The sequence below is a fragment of the Passer domesticus genome, chromosome 2 (assembly GCF_036417665.1).
Source record: "Passer domesticus isolate bPasDom1 chromosome 2, bPasDom1.hap1, whole genome shotgun sequence".
NCBI classification, from domain to species: domain Eukaryota; kingdom Metazoa; phylum Chordata; class Aves; order Passeriformes; family Passeridae; genus Passer; species Passer domesticus.
This window is the reverse complement of record NC_087475.1, coordinates 74,303,324-74,329,044: the sequence shown is the minus strand read 5'-3', so window position 1 is coordinate 74,329,044 and position 25,721 is coordinate 74,303,324. Positions and strand designations below refer to the sequence as shown.

At 40.4% G+C, this 25,721-nt stretch overlaps 2 long non-coding RNA genes across 4 annotated transcripts; one reads left to right on the top strand and one right to left on the bottom strand.

Moving 5' to 3' along the window:
* Window positions 1-7,209: 7,209 nt before the first annotated feature.
* On the bottom strand, window positions 7,210-22,309 carry LOC135294271 (uncharacterized). The gene is made up of 3 exons (XR_010356405.1): window positions 19,657-22,309; window positions 17,554-17,674; window positions 7,210-8,260 (listed from the first exon to the last, which is right to left on the bottom strand). It is a non-coding gene; the product is annotated as an uncharacterized LOC135294271 (long non-coding RNA).
* On the top strand, window positions 7,687-19,205 carry LOC135294270 (uncharacterized). Of its 3 annotated transcripts, none has more exons than XR_010356403.1 (5): window positions 7,687-7,820; window positions 7,946-8,105; window positions 14,376-14,443; window positions 16,164-16,262; window positions 17,096-19,205. It is a non-coding gene; the product is annotated as an uncharacterized LOC135294270 (long non-coding RNA). The 3 variants fall into 3 exon arrangements; XR_010356404.1 differs by having other exon boundaries at window positions 14,373-14,443; XR_010356402.1 differs by lacking the exons at window positions 7,687-7,820; window positions 7,946-8,105; window positions 14,376-14,443 and adding an exon at window positions 14,892-15,772.
* Window positions 22,310-25,721: the final 3,412 nt, after the last annotated feature.

Here is a 25,721-nt window from a genome sequence, read left to right as displayed (position 1 = left end):
TCTTTGAGCTATGCAAATGGGCCAAACGATCTTTCTGAGGATTTAACAATTCTGTTTTATTTTTAACTATTGCTTTTTGCAATCAGATATCATATATTGCCTTTTGCCCAGTCAGCACTGCCCCACAATTAAGTCTTTCCAGAAAATTCATTGTTGCAATGCCAAAAAATGAATTACATGGTTTTTAATCTAAAGTCAAGCATTTTTGTGATATAACCATCCTGGTCAAATTAATTATTACTACTGGAGACAGCAGGAATGGGTGCCAACATTTTGAGTCTATTTCAATTTGCTTTAATTGGGTGTATAATTATTTTTCTACAACTAATCAATCCCCATACTATAATTGCAATCATCAAATAATGGCAAGACTCTTTAGAAATTTTGTAAAGCAAGATCTTGTTAAGATTCTGTTAAAGAAAAATCTGTAAACTATTTCAATTTATTTTCATTTCACCCCAGAGGATTTTTTCCCCCACCATCCTGAGTCAAAGGGCAAAATGCACAAAGGTAATTGGCAAAGATAAATATCTTCAGGGTGATCATAACATCTAGGGAAAGGCATATTTGTGTCTAATTCAAAATATTCCACAGTGTCTTTTTGTTCTGGAGTAAATGCAGGCTTGTAAACTGTGACTGCATCTGGCAGAGCATAAGGAGGGGAAACTTGCTGACTTTATCAGCAGTGGATAGAGGAGAAGGTGCACAAGCCAGAAGGAAACATGCACCTGAGACCAGTTTCAGATGCAAATGTAAGTCATCTCCATGGGGACATTAAATCTGATGGACAGTGTGACACTCATTCCTTGGACCATTGCTTTCATGTCCGTACAGATCTGAGCACAGACCTCAGGCTTTAATGTCCTGACAGGGAAAACATGGACAGTGAGACCCAAAAGAGGTGGTGCTCAGCATTCTCCTTGATGCAGTGAGATCCCACACAGACAAAGAGGCACTCTTGGGCTTGCTGTGGTAGAGGGGCTCAGATTAAAGGCCTTGCATCCCTCACACTTGCTTTGTGACCAAGAATTGTCACATGTACACCAACATGACAGCAGAGCTTCTGGGAGGCCATGTCACATCTGGAACTTCCCAGAGATGGGTGTGACCCAGAGGGAATGGGACGGGTACAGATGAGATGAGGGGAAAGAGCAGAGGATCAGCTGGGAATTTCCAGGCACACACAGTATGGCTGCATAAAAGAGCTGGCAATTGATTTCTGGCCTCAGGCTGGGCATGATGTGGCTAGAGTTTCTGCACATCTTTGGTGTGAAGTTGTAGAGTTTATCAACCAATCTTCTTGTAAAATGAACCCAGATGACTGAATAAAAGAGGCACAGTAAAGAAAAAATCAGGTGAGATGAAGTGTGATAATACTGGTGTTTTCTGTGTGATAATACTAACAGTCTAGATCATAATCCTGCCAGCACCATCTCTATTTGAAGTGGAATGTTTAGGATATAAATAGAGAAGAATGTTCTCTATACAATTTGTGTCACAGCCAGGAACTCAACTCAGAACTTCTTGCCTCCATGGCTCGACCACCCTGCAGCATGTTTGTTAAGAACTAGATTCCAGTCTGCATTCGTTGCTGCTACAAAAGGACATTATTTTCCTTATTTCCCCATGGATGCTGTACTTCCAAACATATCCCAACAAAACAGGAATTAACATCAGCATAGATTGACATGTGCCAAAAATTGTCAGGATAACCTGAATCCAAATGGTTGGTAGAAAAAGCTGTCACCATGGTAATACTAAACTCAAACTTATTCACAGTCATAAAGTCTAGAAGGACAGTCCTAAAAACCACGTCATCTGCATGGCAGGACAAAAGGAGAAAAGAGCAGTTAAATGAAGTTCTGCCTTTGGAGCAGCAAAGCCAGTTATCCATAACAATCTCATTGCCTGCAAGATGCAAATGAAGGATTTGTGATGGTGTGAAATAATAAAGAACAAGATGGGAGTGAAGGCAGAGTCTGGAAAAGACAAATCCTGCCAGATTGTGACTATGAAGTGAAACTACGGAAAAAGATGAATGGGAGAAAAAAAAATCATCTGTGAAGCCAGCAGCAAACAATGGCCACAAAAAGCTGCAAATGCTGGAAATAAACATCAATGCAATTATTGAAGTAAATTACGTGACAGTTTTCAATGGACTGAGAGCTCTTCCAGAGAGGCAATGGGAATAAAAAACTTAGAGATAAGATTGAACTTTTAATTTGCACGTTTTCGAGTACAAGGTTTGGGTGTTTCATCAGAGCTTTGCATCTGATGAATTTTTGGATCATGGATTGATCCAAAATCCATTTTTAGATTTGTCTGAATTTGTCCCCATCCCTGGGCACTGGGCATCCTGCTGCTCAGTGAAGTAGTGATGCACTTGGGCTAGGGAGCTGTACACGTTTCACCTCTCTATCAATCCTCTTTGCAGTGGGATTAAATGCAAATGTGAAAATGCAAGAGATGCTCCTAAACAGCATGGCCTGGTGGCAATGTGGTGCCCCAGTGGCTGCCTTCAAGTGCTGGTGATGAAGGAGATTCCAGGGATTTTCCCTGGCTAGATGAAACCCCAGAAACCCCTGCTAGTTGTCATCCATATCTAAGCACCCTCACACAATGCCAGTTCCTTCTGGTTTCAGCAGCAATTGAAATGTCATGAACACTTTTATTACCAAAAAATGCTTCATGCTTTGGGTGGATGTCTACTATACCAAGGGAATTTGTTTTCTTGCTTTAAACTGTTTACTCCCCATCAAGGTGTGTACATTAGACCTCCCTAGACCATGGCTCAGCTTGCTGTGACCCCTGGGAGGTGAGATGGGATGAGGTGTTGTCAGCAGTGCTCCAGCTCTGGGACACAGTCCCTTACATAATTATATAGAATGAGCATCCAGGGAGGCTGCAGGCAGCCTCTATATCTCTGCTCTGCTCACACCTTCTGACCACTTCTTTTGCTTTGGGACACATGTCTTTTCCCTGCGTTCAAAATTTTTTCTTCAGGTTTCCACCTTAGGAAAAAAATTGGTTCCAAACAGCAGCCCACATGCTGAGGAATTAATCTAATCAACACCAAGACACCAGTGCTGCAGAGACCTAAGCTGTCTCCCCATTAGTCTCCTGGTGTTTACAGTTTGGTTTGACCTAAGCAATAAATCCTAAGTGGCCTGTGGGCTGCCTACCAGCAGTGCCTCTTTCCATGTGTCGCCCGTAGCAGTAGCACTGCCCAGAAGGTCCTGATACTATTAATCTCTCCCCAAGAGAAATTAAAAAGTCCTAAAACCTTTCCTTAACTCTAATCCTTTTGTTGTTTTTCTGTCATTCAGTTCACTTTCTGTGTGATTTTCAAGCTAGAGCTGACCAGAGTTGAAAGTAGTTTGTAATGAAAACATGCTCCAGTGCTTTGTTTAATGGCATTAGGTTACAGGGACCATAGAGCGTACATCTTATTTTCACTGATGATCAGAACTGCAAAACCAATTGAAAAAAAATCTACCTGAAGCAATCATACCACTTTTTCCATTTGTGCTGCATCTAGGCTATTAACAGCCCAGAAATCTGCCCTGTCCTGTATCTCAATTGATTTGAAATATGGTGGAAAACAAGCTTCCAGTATTGCTAATTGTGCATAACATTTTAACAGCTGCTGTGTTTCATCATAAATCTGTTTGTTTGGGGGAAGAAGCTAAGTGTTGGTGTGTGCAGTGAAATTGCAAAAGTTCTGGGTTTTAAAAATATTGCTAGGGTTAAGAACTAAACTAAAAAAAAAAAAAGAAAAAAAAAGGAAAAAAAAGGAAAAAAAAGGGAAAGATTAAAAGTTATTGTGTGCAATTTGCATAGCAGTTTTTCTCTTTTGCTTTCAAGAAGTTACTGTGCAAACTCTAAAGGGGAAGGTCTGCTTCTGCCAGCCCTGTTCATCCTGCTCAGCCATCAAAATGTCAGAGCCAAGGTGGAAATGTGCAAGCCCCACAGCAGTGGCCAGGTAAGGGAAAGGGCTGGGGACAGCCTGGCTGTAGTGGGAGGCAGCATCTTTCCCCAGCAGCAGGCACCAGTCCCCAGCTTGTCCTGGCTCAAAGGATTTTTGCTTTCCTTCTCCAGCCTTGCTGACTACAGTGGGACTATGCCAGCCTTCACACTGCACATCTGCTGTACATGGACAGTGATATTTACTTGCCATGGATATTTTATGGAGACAAAGCACTGATTCCTGAGTCAGTCTGCAGACCTTCTACTATGAGTCCTGAGCAGCCAGTGTGTGGGGTGCATGCTAAAAAGGAAAACCAGAATTCTTCAGGTTTATTTGCTCTTGCATTACCCCAAGGCAGTACAGCAGAGAATCAGTCCCTTTCCAAACCGTGCTGGAGGTAGGAATGCAATTATCATTGCCTTCAATGCTGAAAAATTTCTAAAAGCTCTTCCATTTTTGTCAACAATGGTCTGTGAATCTCTCTGGACTGGAGATTAATGCACCTCCTCCTGCATCCCTGTCACTTGGTTCAGTCATCTCCCTCTCCTGGACTGTGTGTGTTTGCCACTGGAAGCACACCAGAACTCCAGGAGCAGGCAGCCCCTGCACAGACCTGGCTCAGGCTGCAGAGGCACCTCCAGTATGTGTAAACTCCTGGAGAGGACTTGCTCAAAACTGTTCACTTTGGGGATAAAGCTACGATTTTTTTTTCCTTAGAAATGTGACCAATTGGCATATATTATCCTTGTCTGAGGAAATCTCAGAGTTAAGTGGGGTTTGAGCTTTGTGGTGGCTGCAAAAACAGGTTTTAATGCATAAGAAAACTGATTTTCTTGCTGACTGATTTCTCAGAAAAATGCAAGGCAAAACCCATAAAATCCTCAGTATTTTGTGCATCTGATCACATTATCACACTGCTTATCTGCAAATCTCATTTTGATCAGCTTATATTGTCTTTTTCAGTATCTTGCTGATGACATTTGCTTCACATGGATTTGTTTGATGTCTAGTAGCCTTCTTGTGCTGTTCTTCAAAGTTTTTATTTCATAGAATCATAGCACAGCTTGCATTGGACGGGACCTGAAAGATCACCTAGTTCCAACCCTGCTCTGTGGACAGCAACACCTTCCCCCAGCTGACATTGCTCAGAGCTCCATCCAAATTGGTGTTGAACACTTCCAGTGAGGGGGCATCCACCACTTCTCTGGACAATCTGTTCCAGTGGCTCACCACCCTCACCCTCATAATAAAGAATTTCTTCCTAATACCTAATCTAAGCCTACCCTCCTTGTCCTGTCACTACACACCCTTGGAAATAGTCTCGCTGAATCTTTCTTTTCTTCAAGCACTGAAGAGCCTCTTCAGCCTCTCTTCAGGCACTGGAAAGCCAAGTCAAGTCACCCCAAAGCCTTCTCTTCTCCAGGCTGAACAACACCAATTCCCTTACCCTTACCACAGAGAAGAGGCGCCAAAATGTTTATTGACATAATCTCCTTCTGTCTAAGCAGTTATGCTTTATGAATAGAGAGAATAAAAGTAATAATTTTTTTCTTGAAACATTATATATTACATGTTAATGAAGGCTGTGACCATGGGGGAGGTGTGTTATTCCTCAACAAAATGGCTGTAGCTCTGTGCTTGGGTCAAAAATCTTGGGAACAGACAGGCATTGAAAGCTTCACAGCATTCCTGGGCACCCCACAGGTGTCTGACATGTAAATGATGGTATAATTCTGTCCACGAGAGACAGAGGAAATTATTGTATTGCTAATTTTCTCTGCATGAAGCCAGGTAATTGACTGGATTAAAAAAAAAATTGTACACAGTATAGTAAAGGCAATTTGCTGTGTAACTGATATTTATTTTACAGGGCACTTCCTACATACAAGACAAACTAGGGGAATTTGTGTTCTGTGTATAAAATGATCTCTTAGGAAGAGGCCCACAAAGTGAAATCTGTCTCAGAATTATATGAAATATTTCACATGGAAAACCTGACCCTCTCACATAGTGTTTTTTTCTGCCCATCACACTCTGTGATCTGCAGTGTCTTCTCTCAGGCATTGCTCCCAGGGATGGAAACCTGCACAGCAGAGTGGTAAATGAGTGAGTTTTTGAATTTTCAAACATGACAACCTACTTTCAGCTGCTTGACCTAGCACAGAGAAAGGAAAAAGCTGAGTGCAAAATTCAGCACCCCAGAACTGCTTCTTGCCTACATTTTCACACTCCTCCACTGTGTGCAAATAAAGTGCAGTAGTCCTGCAACCAGCACAAGTCTGCAGATACCAGCTGGAGCGTTCCTGCTCAAGGCAGCGGACCTTAATCATGAGCTGTAGGTTCATTAGGTGGAATTCCCTCTCTCAGCTGAATTAAGCATTCCACATAAGCACAGACACAGTACAGCATCATCACCTAATGCTTGTGCTGGTGTGGGTGGTGTCCTGCCAGTTCTGATGGCCCCTGGGAGCAAAGGGATTGCTTTGCAGGCTGGTCCAGCACCCCAAACTGAGAAGCCCAGACAGCTCCTAATCCTATGTGGCTCCCAGACTCCTAAGTAGCACCTAAACTAATTTTTCTCCAACTTTTTTCCTTTCACTTTTCTCACAGTCAACTGCTTTTCCAAACAAGCTGGAAAAGCTGTTGGGTTCGTGCAGGGTGCCTTGATCTTAACAATTTTCTTAGAAATGTCACTCTGTTGTCACTCTCATAATTTCTGTGGGTTTTTTCTTTTGGAAGACAATAGGAATTGCTTTATCTCATGCTCTTGATCCTCCATGTCTTACTCAAGAAAGGATGTTACAGGAATTTTCTCACCCCAAAGAATTGTACTTTTGTAAGAACAAGCAGTGAAGTTTTCAGGGTACAGAATTTTGCCTAACATATTCTTAGAAGATTTGAAGCCTGTTTTGCTTATTACCATGAGATTGCATGCATGCTGATTATACTCATCTTTTTCATTTTCCAAAGGAAAATATTCCATTTTTACTCTGAGCATGATTTTCCAGTGTATTGGTTTATTCCACAGCAGATCTTCTTACATCGTTTGCTCTAAATGCAGTAGAAGAAGCTTGTGGAAGCACCTTTAGCTCTACTATTTCTCTGATTTCAGTGTAACCTTTTACTCCCCTTTTGTGAGTCCTAGTGTCCTTCACATTTTCAAAGCACAGGTTCAGATCAAAACTTTAGAACTATCCATAATGCTTTTGCTCAGTCCTTGGAGAAATGCTGTGACCTTTTTTTTTGGTAATATGAACATCTTAACACCAACCAATTTTTCTGAGGTTTATACTTCTATTTTATTAAGTACACTTACAGCGATAGTTTGATCTTATGATTTTTTTTTCTGAGATGGGATTAAACCCAGTTGGTTTTGCATTTGAATTTTGCATTTTATGTTTGCTTGCATTTTATGTTGCTCAGTTGTACCTTTTACTCCTGACTCTTCTGAGAACTGACCTGACTTGAAAATAGCTTGGTCATAAATTGCCATTTTTAGCAAATTTGCTATTTGACACAAAACTGTCACCTCACTTTTCTGAAAATCACTTCTTTGCCTCAGGTCTTGCAAACTACCAAATCTATTAATTCCTTGCACTTGCCTGTGCCTCTGCCTGTCTCTCGTTCCGAGACACTGTATATCACTTACTCCAAAACTCAGTATGTTTACAGTGCCCACGGGAATGGAAAAGCAGAAGACCTCATAAACTAAATAGTTTCCTAATTAACACATTTAATCTAAAACACCCCAGCAATTTAGCTTGAGGGGGAGAAAGAAGGAGGAGAAATGCACTATCCTTGAGAATGCTCTTCCTCTGCTTATCTTGAAGGCACAGTTATACACCTCTGCAAGGTTACTCTACTCTAACCTGCACCTCTAGCCCACTGCAGCAGTGGGAAGAGTGTCTGGCTGTACTCATATCCCTTTCAGCCACAGGTCCTTCCCTTTTACACTGTGCTTTGTTGCTTTCTTTTCAGCCATTTAAGACCAAGTGCTATTGTCCTCTGCTGCTGCTGCTGCTGCTGCTGCTGCTGGAGCACGGCAAGACTTTGAAACAGTCTCCATGACAATCAGAGAGATGCAGTCTGGATCCTAATGGGGGTGATACATGCCTGTGACTGTATCCTGCAGAGCAAGGTACGTGTATGCAGCTGCTGGAAGATGTGGGTTAAGAACTGCTGGTTCCTCCCTCCTTTTACGACCATGCACGGTGCTCCGGGGAAACCTCTTTGCTCTGTGCTGCCACAGCATCTCCTTTTCTGGAGATGTTCCCCAGGGGCTGATTCTATCTGCTGTGAGGTTTAGAAAGGGAGGAGAAATATTAATGGCTGAATGATTATAATGCCTTAGAAAATGGAGCTGAAAGTGCAGTGTATAGAGATCAAAATGAAACACAGTATCTGGCTGTGAGATTTTGAATTATATCAAAAGGGAATTTATTCCTGCTTTTTAACTTCTTGTTACCTGCAGTGCTGAATTCTTAAAACATCAGTTCCTGCCTATTATGGCAGTATGCTGTGTTCTGTCCAGTGTCTTCACGTGAAATGAAGTTTTAAAATACAAAAAGATGTGCTAGTTTTAGGTAGATCAACCATTCATACAGAACAAAATATTCAAATGCTATGATTTATAAAGTACTGGATGGCACTAGACTAGTTTTTTCCATGGCCTTATGATGTAAAAATGAGGACAAATGCTGTGGAATGAAAATGATCATGAATTCTCTTTGATGAACAGGATGTAACCTGTTTTCTGATTCTCTATGCTGATGTCTTTGTCCATTGTTGAAATGTGATAAAACAGCTTTATGCTGATGCTGCTTTAGTTATCATAAAATTCCCTCTTCAGGGCAAATGTCAGCCATATTAGTCTGATATTCTTTTATTACCAGATCCTTTTTATCACATTTGGGCCAAAAAACATAATGAAAAGGTATCCTGAATACTGAAATACTAGATATTTGTATGTGTTTTTAATGGACCATGTGCAAGCAGCCATATAAAGTTAGTGAAGGTGAGAACTGCATAGCATGACATATGGTGAATAAAATTGATAATATTGGAACAGTAATGAGAGCTACGTAATGCTTATGTATCTATTAATAGCTGTATCCACACACACCCCCATGTATTCTAAATATATGTACAGTAGCTCTAACTTTCAGCCAGTAAAATGAGAATTCATAATGCAGTAGAAGGGAAAGAGTATGAAAATGAAAACAAAGGCAAAGCCACAATAAAACTGAAGCAGTCAGGAGGAACAAAAGAAAAAAGATACCTATTAAAATTCATTCTATAAAAGGATGATTGTGGATGTAGGGAGCTATTTCCAGTGAAAAGATGTTTAAGAGAAGCTTCTTGTGGTTTTGCAGCAGAAATCTTTGACTTTTCATGTGTACTGTGACCATAAAGGCTGTGTCTTGAGACAGAGGGAGTAAGATAAGACAATGTTTGGATGTTTTTGGATGAACAGAAAGCATTTTCTTCATTTTTTTTTACATGACCTACCAATGATAGATCTAACCCTTTAGAAAATTTCCTATGTCTGCTTTAACCTTGGCTGCATCTAGATGCTTTGGTCATCTTCTCTCGTGTGTCAGCCTTTATGTTTAGTGACTGGTGCCAAACACTCCATAGATGACCTCCTTATGGACAACTTCTCTTTTACCCCAGCATATTCTCTGAGAGATTTTAATATCATTCTCCTGTTTCACCCTTTTATTTTCAATCCAGACTTCCATTCCTTATTGCATTAGGAACACAATTTTACCTGCAAATTCTGCATCTTCTTTCATGCCGGGAATAGGCTTGGAGAGAATCTCAATTAGGACAACATGAGAAGTATTCAGACAAATCTCTTGAGATCTCGAAATAATACCAATGCAGAAACCATTCTAAGTACTGTGTTGCTAGGAAGCAACCAAGGTCCTGTGGAAATATGTCCTGATGGGAGTGAGGGGTGACCTCCATGTTATAGGATAGTATCTCCAACAAAGAATATGGCTCAATGTCAAGAGAGACCTGACTGGGAACAAGGCCAGGGCAATCAGAGCAAGAGGCAGAACACTGAGAACTGAGCCCAAGGTACAACCAAAAGAGTAAGGGAAATAAGAAGACTCAGCACATTGAGTCTGGCATGGATCTCTCGCCAAGCCGGGCTGTTAAGTCTGTTATACCCATCATAAAATCAGTAAAGAGAGAAAAGTCCTGTGAGACTCTCTTGTAAACCTGTTCTTGCTGACTTTTTGTTCCTGTTGCTGCCTCTATTTCTGTTCTTTTCTTGCTTGCTAATTGCACCTTTTCAATGTCACTGCTCAATCTATGCCTTTCTAATTTAATCACTCCTTGGGCACCAGCTCCTCTCAGTGCTCTTATTTGTGCTGGAGTTCTTTAAACAGCCCTGTAGTCTGTGAAAATCTCCCTAGAAATGAAGCAATATTCCTCACACATTTCATCTCAGTCTTGCAGAGAATGATTCTTGCTTCTCTCAGCTCTGCATCTTTGCATACACACGCACAAACTACACTGACCTTTTCTACTACCATATTTCTTTGACGCTTAAAAGTAACTTGCTGGGTTTTATCCTCTTAGTCCTTATGACGTTTCTGTCATCAAAGAACCTTCCGCTAATAGAAATCATCTTCCAAGTTAATTTTCTGTTCTTCAGTGCCTGTCCTTTATGGTATTTTTTCCAAGGTGACTCTTGTTCTGTTAATTTTGGCCCATGTTACTAAGTAATCCCTCTGCATGTTGTTGGTCTCTCTGTTTTTCTTGTCTTTTCTCAGTTTAGCATAACATCTATGAATTTTATTCATATGTTGTTTATGCCTCTTTCTAGCTCATTCCAACTCAAGATTGTTCTGTAATTCTGTGATTATTGGAAGTATTAAATCAGGCAAAACCAAACAGTGATCCTTAAATATTTACCTGTCCTCCTAATAAACTGGTGTTCTTCTTTTTGTCTGTTAGTCTTGTTTTGGTCTTTCATTCCAGACTTCAGAGCATATGAGATATTTTTTTGCACAAGCAAGCTCAGTCAAGCTTTTTAAGAATGATTTCGGGAAGCATTGGAGGCGATCTTCCATTCTCATGCTCTCCAGTTTTATGTCAGTGTCACTGCCTGGCTTTGAGGCAGATGATGATCAGACCAATTGTTTTAAAAAAATGGCTTAAATCCAAGAGTGTTATATTTATTCTGTTCCACTCATCCATTGATTTGGTAATTCCATAAAAAAAGTATTGTCTTTGTCAGGCAAGATCTATTCTTTATAAATCCTGCCTCTCATTGCTCATCATTGCATTATTCTCTGCAAATGAAGTGACTATTTCTTAAGAAGACTTTTTCTATTGTTTTTGTCTTTTTCCAGTGCTAGAAGCTAAACGTATATCATTGTAATTACTAAGAACTTTCTTCATTATTTTATCAATGCTGAGACAATGCCACATTTGCTTTTCTGTTCAGCATTGGCAGAGGGAGGACAGATAAAGGCATAGCTGTCTCCTTCCCCTCAGCACCTCCATACACCCGTGGTGTGTGATTCTAACCACTTGATGGTGCAGGAGATGTGGTGGAATGTGGCCATCACTGCTGCTTCTAAATCTCAAGACTTTGCAAGATAATTTATGAGGAATGTTATAGTAGTTTTAAGAGAATCCAGGAAGAATGAGTTGTATCATATGTTTGTTTTCTCATGGCCAATAGATTATTGTCAGGAAGTATTAAAGGGATGTGCTACCAGAGTGTGACTATCTTATGGCTATGTGCCTGTATCAGAAGATAATCAGGGTATACTTTGTTTAAACACTGCTGCAATTGCCCCATAATTTGTTCCTGACTAAATCTATAGCTGTGTCTAAGTTTGAAAGGTACAATAAGCAATGCCTCTTGAAACTACTTTGAGTTTTATTTCCACAAGGGCAATACTACTGACCACTCTGTTCCTCTGCTGTCCTGTGCATTTGGCCACTACCAAACATCAGCAAACACATTTTCATTTCTGGTGCAAGATATTAGCCAGACATTTAAGAAAGTAAAGTTAGGTTGCCTTGAGGCAGGAAGGTGAGGTTATCTAAGGGCCGCAGTTGACTCCCTTGACTGGTTTGAACTTTAGTGCATGAAGAAGTACACCTTTCTCCTCTCCTAAGAGAAATAAATATTAGAAGGCCTGGAGAGCAAGTTCATCCAGAGCTACATGTCCTAGAATCTTAGTGTGAGACGTTATGGACTCATCTGTGTATTCACCTGAAAAAATCAAGGTTTACTTTGAAAAACTACATTTTTAACTAATTCATTGACTTGCAGCATAAGTAACTCGGACATCTATTTTGTTGCTGTTCTTGCTCCACAGTGCTGAGCAGAGCTTTGCACTGGTGTCCACAGCTGTGCAAGGGACAAGGGCTGGGAAAGGACAAGGGCTGGGAAAGGACAAGGGCTTTGCTGGGGTTCTGTGCCTGTGAATATGTTGTGTTTTGGTTTGGGTTCTAGGCATGGCAGATGTTCTCTGAAGCATGGCTTCTCATTTACCTCACCATCCAGCCAGGAAGACACAGTAGTATTCCTAAATTATTTTTTCTTCTAGTGTTCCACAAAATAACTATAATAGCAAAAAATGGTCACTACTGATCTCACTGACAACTCCAGGCTGAGAAGCCATATTTAACAGTGGTTTCATCTAGGATGGAGAAGGGGGTGGCTTTACTTCACATTATAATGTTTGATCATCCACAAGTGAATTTACATCTTGCTCAGTTGTACCCTCATGTGGGAAAGATGAGGTATACAACTATGGAAAGAAACCACTGCAACAATATTCTCTAAATATATCACTGACTGTAAACCAAAGCACAGTAGAGCACTGGATTTCAAAAATATTAGAAAATATCCCTTTTTTGTGTCCATGGTCTTTAAATTATATATGTTTATTTCCACTTACACACACACACACACACACATGCGCACACACACACACACACACACACACACACACATATATATATATACACAGAGATGTATGTCTATATATAATGCATATATAGTGTGTGTATATATACATGTATATATATATACACGTATCTATATAATGTATATATAATATGTGTGTGTGTATATATATACATTTATACATACATATTTATCTGAACTGAACTGCTAACTAATTAGAATCAATACAATGTGTTGTCTCCCTCCTGTTCATTGTGTCTGCTTTCTTGTTCTGCAGTCAAACCCTAAATGCAAGCAAGTTCCTTTTTCCTGGGAAGTGTATGATCAAAGGAAGATCAAAGCAGGATCTGAGCTCAGGGTGTGTAATTTTTGGCTGATCAGACACAGATATGTTCCCCTGCGTTGGAACGAAGGTTGGAGGAAGTTAACTAACTGGCTATAACATTTCCTTTGCATTATCAATTGGCAGTTCTAAGGGCTCCTTCCAAATCAGAAATAAACTCTCTTTGCTACCATAGCACATATTAACCACAGATACCCTTGCAAAATAATCTCACAGGCGAAATACAGAATCATACCCAGACTCCACCTCAGTCTGAAAGTCTGTTTGGGAGTTTTTTCTGGCCTCTATTTGTCCACTTAGTGGACATGCAGCTGAGTGGATTGTGCAGCAGAGTAGAAGGTCAAATGCAACAAGAGCAGAAGTTGCTTGCACTGTTTCTGTGGTTTTGCATGTATTGTTTTCTCCAGAGAGGTAGCTGGATCCTCACAAAAGCTGGGAAGAAGTGATTCAGACATCAGTACTATCAGGAGGCAGATTATATGGCCCACGCTTTTGATATCATTCTAATCTCTGAAAGCTAGATTGTTTTAAGACATGACATTTAAGATACCCCCTGCTAATGTTGTTAGCATTAACTGCTAGAGCCCTGGCAATACTTCTTGTGCAAATAAAAATCTGATTCTTCCTTTGATCTTGCTAAGTTGCTTAGAGCCCAACAGATGTCAGTAATCCTAGCATCATAATACAATATGTATTTTTCCATCAGAAAGAAATGCATTTTGGTCAGCAAATATATTGAAGTTTCAGCTTCCAAAGACGTTATAAACAACAGCACACAAAACAGGATATGCTTTAAGACGAGTGTATAACAGCAGCTTATAAAACAAACATTTGGAAATAACTTCCAAATTATATTCATTATTGAAAGCAAAAGTGGTAAAAATATTTCAGGCTCCACAAATGTGAACACTGATTCAAACAATTAAGAAAACAGGTAGAGGACTGAGCCTCCAGAAGTTGCTTTAAATGTAGATAACTGAGATCACATATGTACATGTGTAGGGGAAGATCTCAAAAATTCTTTAGTGAAAATCAGATAGCATGGTCTCCCAACATGATTGTATTTCCTAGTAAATCTCATCAAACTTCTGAATAATAGAGATTTATTTTTTTTGTTCTAGCAGGTGACTAGAACAGGGATGAAAAGTTTCTGGCAAAATTACTATCAGAACATTGAGAAGAGTATTATCAGGTGAGTTAACATCACTTCCAGAACAAGGAAGGTGAAAATCCTGTAGCGGAGTATACAGGAAGTGCTCCACAGCTTAAGCTTGCTGGAAGTGCAAATCTGAGTGGAGCTGGTGCTTGTTCAACCATTTGTCCCTCTGCTGTATCTGGAGGTGGTGCTCTGGCTCTGCTCTGAGTGGACAGGTGTCAGACTGAAAGGCATCAAAGCAAGTTTGTCTCCAGCAAGATCAGACTTGGAGAGGCCAAAAAAAGTGTCCCCCTACCTCACTCTGCTGTGGGGTATGGTCTGATTTGCCTCTCCATCATGAAGAGGATCCTGTTTCCAGTACATTCTCTGGGCATCCAAAATGTGTTCACTCAAAATGTTTCCCAAGCAGTTTCCTCCAGACTTGCTGGGGGAGCAGGTGCAGAGAAGAAGGGCTCCTGTGCTATCCTGTTCTCTCTTACTGGGACAGAGTAAGTGCCCACCTACAATAAGCAAAACCACATAATCTAAGTGAATGTGTTTATTGACGCACATAGATGTGCTCTGCAGTTCGACTACAGACAATGGCCTGTGGAATCTCTGACATTTGCAGACAGAAAAGGAAGCAAACCTGTCCTGTTCTTGTCACCTCGGCAACACAGTCAAGCATAGACATTGACACTTCAGAGACAGCCGTTCATTTGTCTCTTCCAGTACCCAAAGGTAGAAGGTTTTACTAGGAAAGCAGTACGAGAGGAGCATATTTAAACCAAAGCAGAACAGGAGATTTATGCTCTCTGCTATGTGTTCCTCAAGAAGCCTGCGGTAGTAAAAGTCTGAAGGATTAGAAACACAGCCAGAGTCAAAGAAACCTCCAAGAGGGCACTTTGGTACAGACCTTAAACTTCCCAATGGAAATAGAAGAGACAGGATAGTTTGCTTATAAAATACAGGCACTAACTGAAAGTGATTGGGTCCTGCCACTTAATAAATAGCTGTTCATATGCTAAGGCTTCATAAGTGTGTGCATGCATGCTCTTAGCCCTTCCTGGCTGTAAGATTAAAAAATGTGTTAACTTAAACCACCTTCACAGAACTGAAGCTGGTGCGTGCTGGATTTCAGCTCAGCCATGAGCATGTGTGTGCTCAGTAACAAGTGGTACCTGTTAAAGTGACATGAAATGCTTGCAGATCTCAGATTATGCAGTGATAGGTGTACTGGAAGCTGAAGACACAGAGAACTTCTACTGGGCTAAAAACTGTGTAGCTCTATTGATCTGATGCCAGTGAAGATTGAGCCTATTGCACTTAGAGAACAGATATCTACTGTGGCTTCTAAAATTTAAAAAAAAAAGATCAAAAGAAATGGTAAGTACACAACCTTTTTCTGGCTTTTGTTCTAAGACTCTGGTGAGGGGCAAATATTGAACACTAGGACAGGCACAGTTTAATAGGTAGAGCACAGGCAGAAAAAAAGAAGTTCAAACTTGGCCATGTTGGCTCATCTTACCCAAGTGAAGAAAATGGGAATGAAACAGGGCGAATGTGTGGGCATCCTTCATGAGGACTTCTGGATAGCTTTCAGTGCCCACTGAGAGAGTAATCTGTAAGGTTAACAAAGGAACACTGGTGATGAAATGCTCGTTGGTTTGCTAACAGAAACCAGGGATGGCAAATGGGACAGAGGGGTAGAGAGAGACAGTGGGATAAGAGTGACAAGTGGCAATATGTTGAGCTGTTCTGTTTCTGCTATATATAGGAGGTAGCGGTTATCTTACAGAAGGAAATGTAGAACAAGATGTGCGGATTTGGAGACGATGTGGAACTGACAACCTGAGAAATGCCATCCATAAAGGAAGTAAGTTGAAGATGCTGAGAAATCTGCCTTATGTGTAGGAAATAAGGATGAGCAGGCAGTATAAACCAAAGATGGAGAAACCAGAATATGGTGGTGTGAACAGTGCTCATTTGCTCATTTGAAATCTTGATATGGTTGCAGGGCAATGACTCAGAAGCCCAAGGGGGTCACTGAGGGAAGAAAGCCCAGGCCAGAATAGATCCCCAGGACACATTTGCAAAGAGCTAAAAATAGGAGAAACACTTCAGTTTTCACACAATAAAGAAAGTTGTTAGATTTGAAGAATAAATGTGTGAACATTCTTGGAGTCCTTAGTCACTTATGCAATAGTATGCCAAATAGTTTTTCCGTGGTGGCAATGGTAATTAAAAGTGCAAGAGCAGCACTGGAGGCTCAGCAGCCCCCCAGGCAGCTGGCATTGATACCCAACAAGAAGCCAAGAATGTATTTCAGCCAGCCACCATGGGAATCTGAAATGGTGTAGCTAATGCTTTCAGTACTTCTTCTTGAACTTTAGGACATTTTCACCAAACCATATATAAGTGTATGCATGTTAATATACCTGAAATAGCATGTATGCATTGTTCAGCTGCAGAGATTCTCTTGAGTGTATATATGCCATTTACATGAATTGTGTTCCCCACCTCCTGACCCCACTGTCTTGAAATCACAGACTTTATTTCTCTAACAGCTCAAATCTGAGGAAGTGTGTCCTAGGCTGCAGATACAAAATTTCCAGAATGGAGAGATTACCACTGATCTCACTGTGTGTGAGATCCAGTGATGGACACATGACACATCCAGCCTACAAAGCTCTCCCATCCACATTACAGGGACTTGGTATCACACAGGGCCTGGAAGCTCCTGAGGAGACTGACACTGAAGAAGAGGATGGAAGCAGTCAGGACAGCTGCCTGCTGAGGACGCTAGGAAGAATGTGAATGAAGCTTGAAGCAAAACAAATACAAAGAAAGTGAATGAAGCTTGAAGCAAGACAGGTATTAATGAATGAGCTCTGGCAAGGCAAAATGAGAGCACCAGTCTGAATAGAAAGAAGAGGCAGTGAATCTTCTGTAAGGCTTTTTTTCATAAAATATTGACTATTTTTAATTAAAATATTATAAAATATTTAGACTAAAATATATAAAATATCATAAAATATTGCTCATTTGGATGCTGCCCAGCCACCCTCACAAATGAACACTCTCCATTGACACACACTTCTGTGCCTCCTACTCAGCTTTCCTCAGGAGGGTCATGGCAAAATGAGGCTGAAAAATAGGAAATCTACCATTTTCTAAGCTGAGAAGAGCAGTGCCAGGATCAATACAGCATGAAACAAGCATTGGACACAGCCTAACCACAGTCTCTAAACCTTCATTGCAGCTCCTCTTTGTGGTTTTGGAAGGTCTCTGAAAGAGAAGAAACAATTTCCTTCTTACTGCAAGCAATGCCCATCAAAGTTATTTTAATGTAGAAAAACAAAAGTGGCAAAGGGGTTCTGAGGCGCAAATGATGTGAACCCTCATTGCAAATAGGGGTGCAAATAAGGGAATTGTTGCTCTTATCACTGTGGATTTGGGGTCCTCCTGTGTTCCCATAGTTCTCAGTGTTCCATGGGCAAAAATCCTGTCAAACACTGTGTTTAGTACAAGAGCAAAAATGGCTCTTTTCCATCCACAGAAGTTTTGTGTTTTACATTTCACGTTTTATGTCAGTTCTGTCTGGGTTTATCCCACTTGCTGTCCTCAGAAATCTCTCCCAAGATCCTGCTGCCCAGTAATGTGACTAACAAATCAGAGATGCACCATACTTTCTGCTCAATTTAGGACAGAAAAACAACCCTCACACAAGCAGTATCTAGGCTATTGCTGAGAATGGTGCTGAGCATTTCAGATAGATGTTCAGAAAAGACTAAAAGGCAGCTACAGAAGAGAATCTTCATGAAATACATTTCCTCCCAATCCTTCTTACTCAGTGACACATGATCTTTTTTTTTTTTTTTTTTTTTTTTGAAGAGGAAAACTGCAGCATTCTATGGGGGTTTTTTTGCTTCCACAGAAATGTGAGTGGTTTTTTGGAATCTTTGTCACAAAATGAACTCTTTCAGCAGTAAGAAATCTTGCAACACTAGGTGACATGCTTTGTGCCCATCCTGTTCTTTCTTCCCCGTAACTTTTCATGGGACCCTGTGGTTATTCCTGTCACCTACTAACTGTTCTTCAACTCTGAAATAGTAAAAAATAAAATGGAGATATGAAATAAGGAGGATGCAGCTCCAGAGACCTGGCTAAACAGAGATAAGTGGGGCAATGAAGGCTAATATGACAGGGCAGCTAGATTGGATGAAAGTTATTTACAGCTTTTTAAGTTTTCCAAGATTGCAGTGGCCTATCAATTTATGCTGGAAGCATTGTTTTTATGCTCCATAAGTACGTTGCAAATGTTGCAGTCCAGGGGCTGCTCTTTTTCTGCCACTGACCCTCTCTGTGGCCTTAGCTAAATCACTTTACCTTGTTGTTACCTTTAATCAAATTGTGCCCTTGTAAAGTATGATCCCTCTTTAATGTGTCAGTATCATGACATTGACTTGATGGGGACTTCTAACATTCTAACCTAATTATTGATAATAAAACATAACTAGCTGAGAAGAATCAAACCATTTTCTTATAGCTTTTACTTAGAAGATTTTTATTTTCATGAAGGTCTGAGAGATTTCCATGTTTTGCGGGGTAATAGAAATGGATTGGTAATGTTATGTACTGGAATATCTCTCAGAAAAATGTATACCTACAAGACCCCTTTAGTATCACTTCATGCTCCTGTAGTCTGCCAGCCTTACACAAATCTAGTCCTGTACAATTTTTTTCCTGCAAAACAAGCTATTAAAAGATGGTTTTGCTGCTCCTCTGCATTAATAATTTGTTTGCACACAAAGATTACTTACAGACTGTTCTTCTTCTTAGCTATTTAGTTTGTTAAAAACATCTAATTGATTATATAAGAAAAAGAGACCAATGTACCTTTGCAGATGCCTTTGACTTGTTTTACAGAGTGATACTGCGCTGTGCTCCACAAAGTTCTATAATCTATACATCTGCTTCTCATTATTATTCTAACTTTGTTGAGTATATTACCTTTCCAAAGCTACTGTTTGATATGCCTTTCAGCAAGGGAGGCTTCATCTTTCCAAAGTATCTTATTCATATTTTTACTAGGTTTCTGTTCTAATGCAACCCATTATTTTCAAAGGCTTTCAACAACAGAGGAATATCACTGTGCTCAGAGCAGATGTCTGAACTGGTCAGGAAAATGATTGTTGGGGTTGTGTTTGACCATTTTCAGAGACTTTTGGGGGCATGGATTTATAGCATAAGAAAATCTCCAAGCTCACCTATGCCTCAGGCACTCAGCATTCACTAAGGCACTGAACTTCCTCTCCAGGTTCATGTGTTCATGTTCTCCTGTCTTTCATGTAAATGCGTTGTTACACATATCTACGAAGAAGAGAATACAATAAGACAAGCTGGAGCCAGTAGTCACAGTGATAAGATTATTCTGAACTGCCTTTAAAGTTTCTTGTGTTAATGACTGGCAAATAGTTAGGACTTCTTAAAAGCTTGGCTCCAACACAGTGTAATGGCAGCTGTGAAACATAATTTCCCAAATAAGCTCTTAAAACAGAGGACTCATGATATCTCAAATATACAGAGTTCGCCTATCTTTGCCTCTGAAAGCCCAAAGAAAGTACCAATTGTGCAAGCTTGCAGTCCCTTGTTAATTATAATCTGTGTTTATATAGCAGCCCTATCTCAAAGCTCTTTTCAAACATTAAGACTCCTAGCACTTCTTTTATGTAGGCATTATTATCCCTGTCATTATCATTATCACATCTTCCATTTTATAGGTGGTAAATGAGCAAAATCACACTGTGAGTCAGTAGCTGAATTAGGAATAGAATATTGTAGTCCTGACTTTGTCCCTTGTTTTAATTACTCACTAACACGATTGTTATTTGTGGGTTGAAGTGATTTTGTTCAGTGTAAGATCTCAGCAAATAAGCATGATTCTTTGGTTTGCAAGATTTTTGTTTGTACAGCTTTCATGCTGATATTTTTCAGCTGTTGGTCTCGGTTTAAGTAGCTAATAAGAGATGCTGTCATCTTCCAATTAAATACGTATCAATAAATTTTAATATGATACAATTTGAATAATAGACTGGAAGAGCTCAAATGAAGCTTAGTCTAACGAGAAATGAAGTATTTACAGAATCACAGAATCACAGAATTTCTAGGTTGGAAGAGACCTTCAAGATCATTGAGTCCAACCCATCCTATCTTATACCTCAACTAGGTCATGGCACTAAGTGCCACATCTAGTCTCCTTTTAAACACATCCAGGGATGGTGACTCTACCACCTCCCTGGGCAGATGATTCCAGTGTTTGACCACTCTTTCTGTGAAAAACTTCCTCCTTAGGTCTAACCTGTATCTCCCTTGGCGCAGCTTGAGACTGTGTCCTCTTGTTCTATCTGTTGTTGCTCGGAGAAAGAGACTGACCCCCAGCTCACTACAGCCACCCTTCAGGAAGTTGTAGAGAGTGATAAGGTCACCTCTGAGTCTTCTCTTCTCCAGGCTAAACAAACCCAGAAGGCCAATGGCATCCTGGCCAGTATCAGGAATAGTGTGTCCAGCAGGAGCAGGGAGGTCATTCTTCCCCTGTACTCGGCACTGGTGAGGCCACACCTTGAGTACTGTGTCCAGTTCTGGGCCCCTCAGTTTAGGAGGGACGCTGAGATGCTTGAGCGTGTCCAAAGGAGAGCAACGAGGCTGGTGAGGGGCTTGGAACACAAGCCATATGAGGAACGACTGATGTTGTGTCCTCATCTAGTCATAGTAAAAACCAAAGTAGAAATCTATGGAGAAATGTACTTTTGTAAAGTAGCTGGGTTTTAAATGACAGTTGTTATTAATTAGTCTTTTCTTTAAATGTGAAAATGCCATATGCATTTACTAAATTAAGTTAAAGCCACTTGTCTATTTTTTTTTTAGTCAGAACATTTTAGTTGGTATGAAATACACAAATGTGTTCAGTTGAAATTAGACAGTTAACCTCATTTTCTGCTTTTCCAGGACTGTTTTAATCTGGAAAGGCAATCTAACCATTGCACTGACTCAAACAATAGCTTAGCTTCAAAACACCCCACCAACAGCACTCCACTCCTTTGTTTCTCTGCCATCAAATGTCATAAGTAATAGAATAAAAAAATAAAGATTTTCATGAGTGGTTACTCAGAAGACCACAAGGTGTAGTCCTCTGAGAAACTGAAGATGCCCTGAGAAGTGAAAGCATGGTCCTCCCACAGGAGAAATGTAAGACATTCAATATTACAACATGATTGTTTAGAAATAGTGGATTGCCCTTTTTCTTCCCTGTTCATTATTCTTCTCCTTTTTCTACTCCTTCTTCTTTTAAACAACAGGATATCTTTGTCATTCCTTTAACTATGCTGTAAAAGTCTTGTCCTCTGTCAGTGGTCTGCTTACCTACAGGTGCAAAACTTGGTTCTTGGTGAATTATCACAGAAATACATACTGCCTTAAAGGTCTATCTTTCCAAGGGAATAGATCCCTCAAATAAAAGTACAGAGCCCACTTTGCTCCCTTTTACTTGCCCCAATTATAGAACAAAAAATGCTTGTTGGTTTTAACAAAAAAGATATCTTTCAAGGTGATTTGAATGCTATATTTTGTGGATGCAGCAGTCATGTACACAATCTTTATACATCTGACAACCTTGGAGAAGAGAACCTAGTTGTGCAACTTGTTTCATAGTTTTCTATACTAACAAGGTTACAATTCCCAGCATTTGCTCTGCACCATGTTGGCATTTTACACTCTGATCTTTAATTCATTCTTCTTTAATGACCTATTCATTTGCTCATAAACCAGATCTCCAGGTCTCCCAATCACTTTATTCGACAAGTTACAGTCTATCCCTTCCCTTCCCTTCCCTTCCCTTCCCTTCCCTTCCCTTCCCTTCCCTTCCCTTCCCTTCCCTTCCCTTCCCTTCCCTTCCCTTCCCTTCCCTTCCCTTCCCTTCCCTTCCCTTCCCTTCCCTTCCCTTCCCTTCCCTTCCCTTCCCTTCCCTTCCCTTCCCTTCCCTTCCCTTCCCTTCCCTTCCCTTCCCTTCCCTTCCCTTCCCTTCCCTTCCCTTCCCTTCCCTTCCCTTCCCTTCCCCTTTTATTCTTTTCCTAAAAAACTTCATGTAAGACAGCTTTTTATCCCATCTCAGATGTGCCTCTACGTTTCCCCTCATTAGGAAGACATCCTATTCTCCTGGTGCCTGTTCCTGAGAGTTTATGCCTTACTTCAACACACACTTTGTGGTAAATGTCCTACTCTTCCTCCAACTGTGGAGTAAATATGACAGACATAGGATTGAAAGTGGCAGATGATACCTGCCTACCTGGGAAATACTATAACATTTCTCTGTTTTGTCATGCTATCACAGTTTATGGAGTTTTTAAATGTGTATTCTTGTAAGAATTATTACATATTCCTCTAACTAGAGCAGCTGAAACCACACTATGTGTGTATAGGCTTGTGATTCAAATGACAAATGATATTTTTATGTTGTATAATTTTCTGTTATGCAATTTCAATTTCTTGAAATCTCTCTTCTCACTTATATGTTTCTCCTCAAATAATAGCTATTTATGACCATCACTTTTGCACTGTACCTCCTATGCTCCACCTGCACTCCTATGTTCTACAAAATGCATTCTTCTATAAAAATGTTTTTGCCAAATTTCCCCATCCTGTAAACTCAGTCTTCCCTGTTCTGTCAACTCAGTCTTCCCTTTGCTTTCCAAGCTTTTCCTTTTTACACTGATGCTTCTCCAGTGTGACCCACAAAGGTGCTGAGAGGTAGATTAGTTAAGCTTTACTCCTCAAGGCAAGGAAAAATATTTGTATCATAGCAATTATTTAGAGACCTAATTTAACTGCAGGAGTGTAAAGGTCAGAAGAAGTAAGAAACAGGATTCCTTGTCGTAGTCTTACCTAAGCACACAAAGAAAAGTTATGGTATCAATACTTTCTTGGAGTGCAAAACAGCTAATCAGCCTCCTGCTATCATGCAAGGACATTACTACATCCAAACATGTTCCTGTAGAGCTTCAAAAAAACTGGCTAACTTTGTTGAATGTTTATTGCAATGATATTTTCTCCTTATTTCCAGATGCTCCAGTTGGTTTTATTTTATATTGGAGAGAGTTTTATGCTCTCTCAGAGCACCTCTTGATTAAAATCAGATCATTCTGTTGCTTTCCCAGTGTGTTTTCAGTCTAATTTCAGACTTGACATGGCAAAGAGTATAATAAAACTTAGCAGAAAGACACAGAGAGAAAACCGAAGAGCCCAGTAATAAAAGATTACATGGTTCTCCAGTAGAGTCTAATAAACACAGTGGTGAAGCAAGTTTAAAATGAAATCCCAGTAAACAACTGCTTTCTTGCTGATTACCACTGGTAAAATAAGCCCTTCTGAAACAATGCTATTTCTGTACAAAGGATTATTCACAAGCACATCGTACATGACAGCAGGTAAATGCCAGGGACAATGGAGGGAAAACCTTGAGCTCATCTGTCTGTCAGGGCCTTTTCTGTTTTACAAGGTGATCATGCAGCTCATGGGATGGAGGGCTCTTGCCATGGCACAGACCACGGGCTTTGCAGCTTGGGCAGCTCCGTTTACCACATGGGTTTTTGGGAGGGAGGGAAAGAAGCACCTGTGAGGGGCTGCTGCTGCTGCAAGGCGCTTGATCCAATCCAACAGGCAGGTAATGACATTCTTAATTTTACCTTTCCTGGGTAAAATATGTAGCCTGGGTTGGATTTGACTACAGGGCACAGCACCTCATGGAATAGGACCTTCACACTTGTGGTCCTAGTTTAGAAGGTATGGGCATGAAGAAATTTTGTGCTTGTGAGCTTTTGGGATGATACTCTAACTAAAAATTAAGATTCTCACTGCCCACCTCAAACTACAGCCTCAGAAGGAAAAAGCTGTAGTACTACAAAGCTTAAAAAATAGTTTTATTTTTAATTAAAATTTCTAAACTTCATTCAAAATTCTGTAAGAGAAGAGGTTAAAATCCTGGCTACAAGCAGGGTGTCAGACAAATTGAAAGAACAAGGCTGCCCACAAAGACTTTCAGCTATGCAACAATGCAAGAAAAATGCATTTCCAGCTGCTGGTATCAGAATTTCTTTTACTATTGCAATAGTGGAAAAGTGGGGATAAAACCAAGGTCCCTTGGATGTTCAGGGCCCAGGAGATTAACAGCAGAGCAGAATAAAAATGAGTGCTGCTAACTTCCTTCATCACACAGTAGTTTATTAAAAAAAAAAATATATATATATAAAAGGCCTTGGGCAAAATTTGAGGTATGTACATTGCTGATGAACAGCACAGTGAGCTGGAGTTGACTGAGCATGGATTTTTTCTAGTAGAGCTAGAGGTAAATGGCTTTGTCATCCATTACACTTTCCCAGCTTTCTTAGATTTCCTCCCTGGAACAAAGCCAGGACATTATGGGGAGCGGGAGGGTTGTTATGTGCATGGAATGAAGAAGAAAATTTCCTGTCTCAGGCTGAGACGTGCTGCCTGGAGCTGAAAGACCCAAATTCAAGGCCCTTCACTTCCAGCCTTCTGTCTGCAGACAGCAGCTGCCAGGCTGTTACCTTGAGTGTCCCTTTCGTGGTGTTGCTGTTCTACACTCAGTAAATGTACAGAAGGATCACATGAATGTATGTGAGGACTGCTCTGCCTTTGGCCCATGGGATGACCTAGGGAAAGTGAGGTTGTTCCTTCTTCTCACCTGGAGATTGCCCCTGGGCATCCACTGGTGCCCTGGCTCACACAGGAGGGATGCAGGCTCAAGGCTGCAGGAGCCCAGTGTTCTCCAGGGCTGGGGCTGACCCTGCACAGGGTTTGACTGAATAAGGGCTTTATTCCATAGCAAAAGCTGCAGGGACTGGTGTGTGGAATTGGCTCTGAAATGCATTCAAACCGTGTTAGGGGAAGCATGTGAGGGGCTGCTAACATGTGGTCAGATTTAAATTGTGGATCATTATACTTAAACCTCACTCCAGTCTAACTAAGTGGTAAAAATTTCTTTTTTCTCTCGGTGATACCCACTGCTACAGTCAGTTGATGTTTCACCAACCACTCCATTTAAAAATATAATCAAAGTCTGCTCCTTCAAATTCCCTGATATCTCCATTAAGAAACTATTAAGAAAAGCAAAAATATTGCATTTTATTAAATTTCATTACTCTGACCCTGCCGTTCTAAAATGTATTGGCTAACAAATAAAGTAAATTTTAGTGAATTTTTAGTGCATAGTTACCGTTAAAATACTGTCCTTCCTTCCTTCCTCCCTTTGCAATAATTT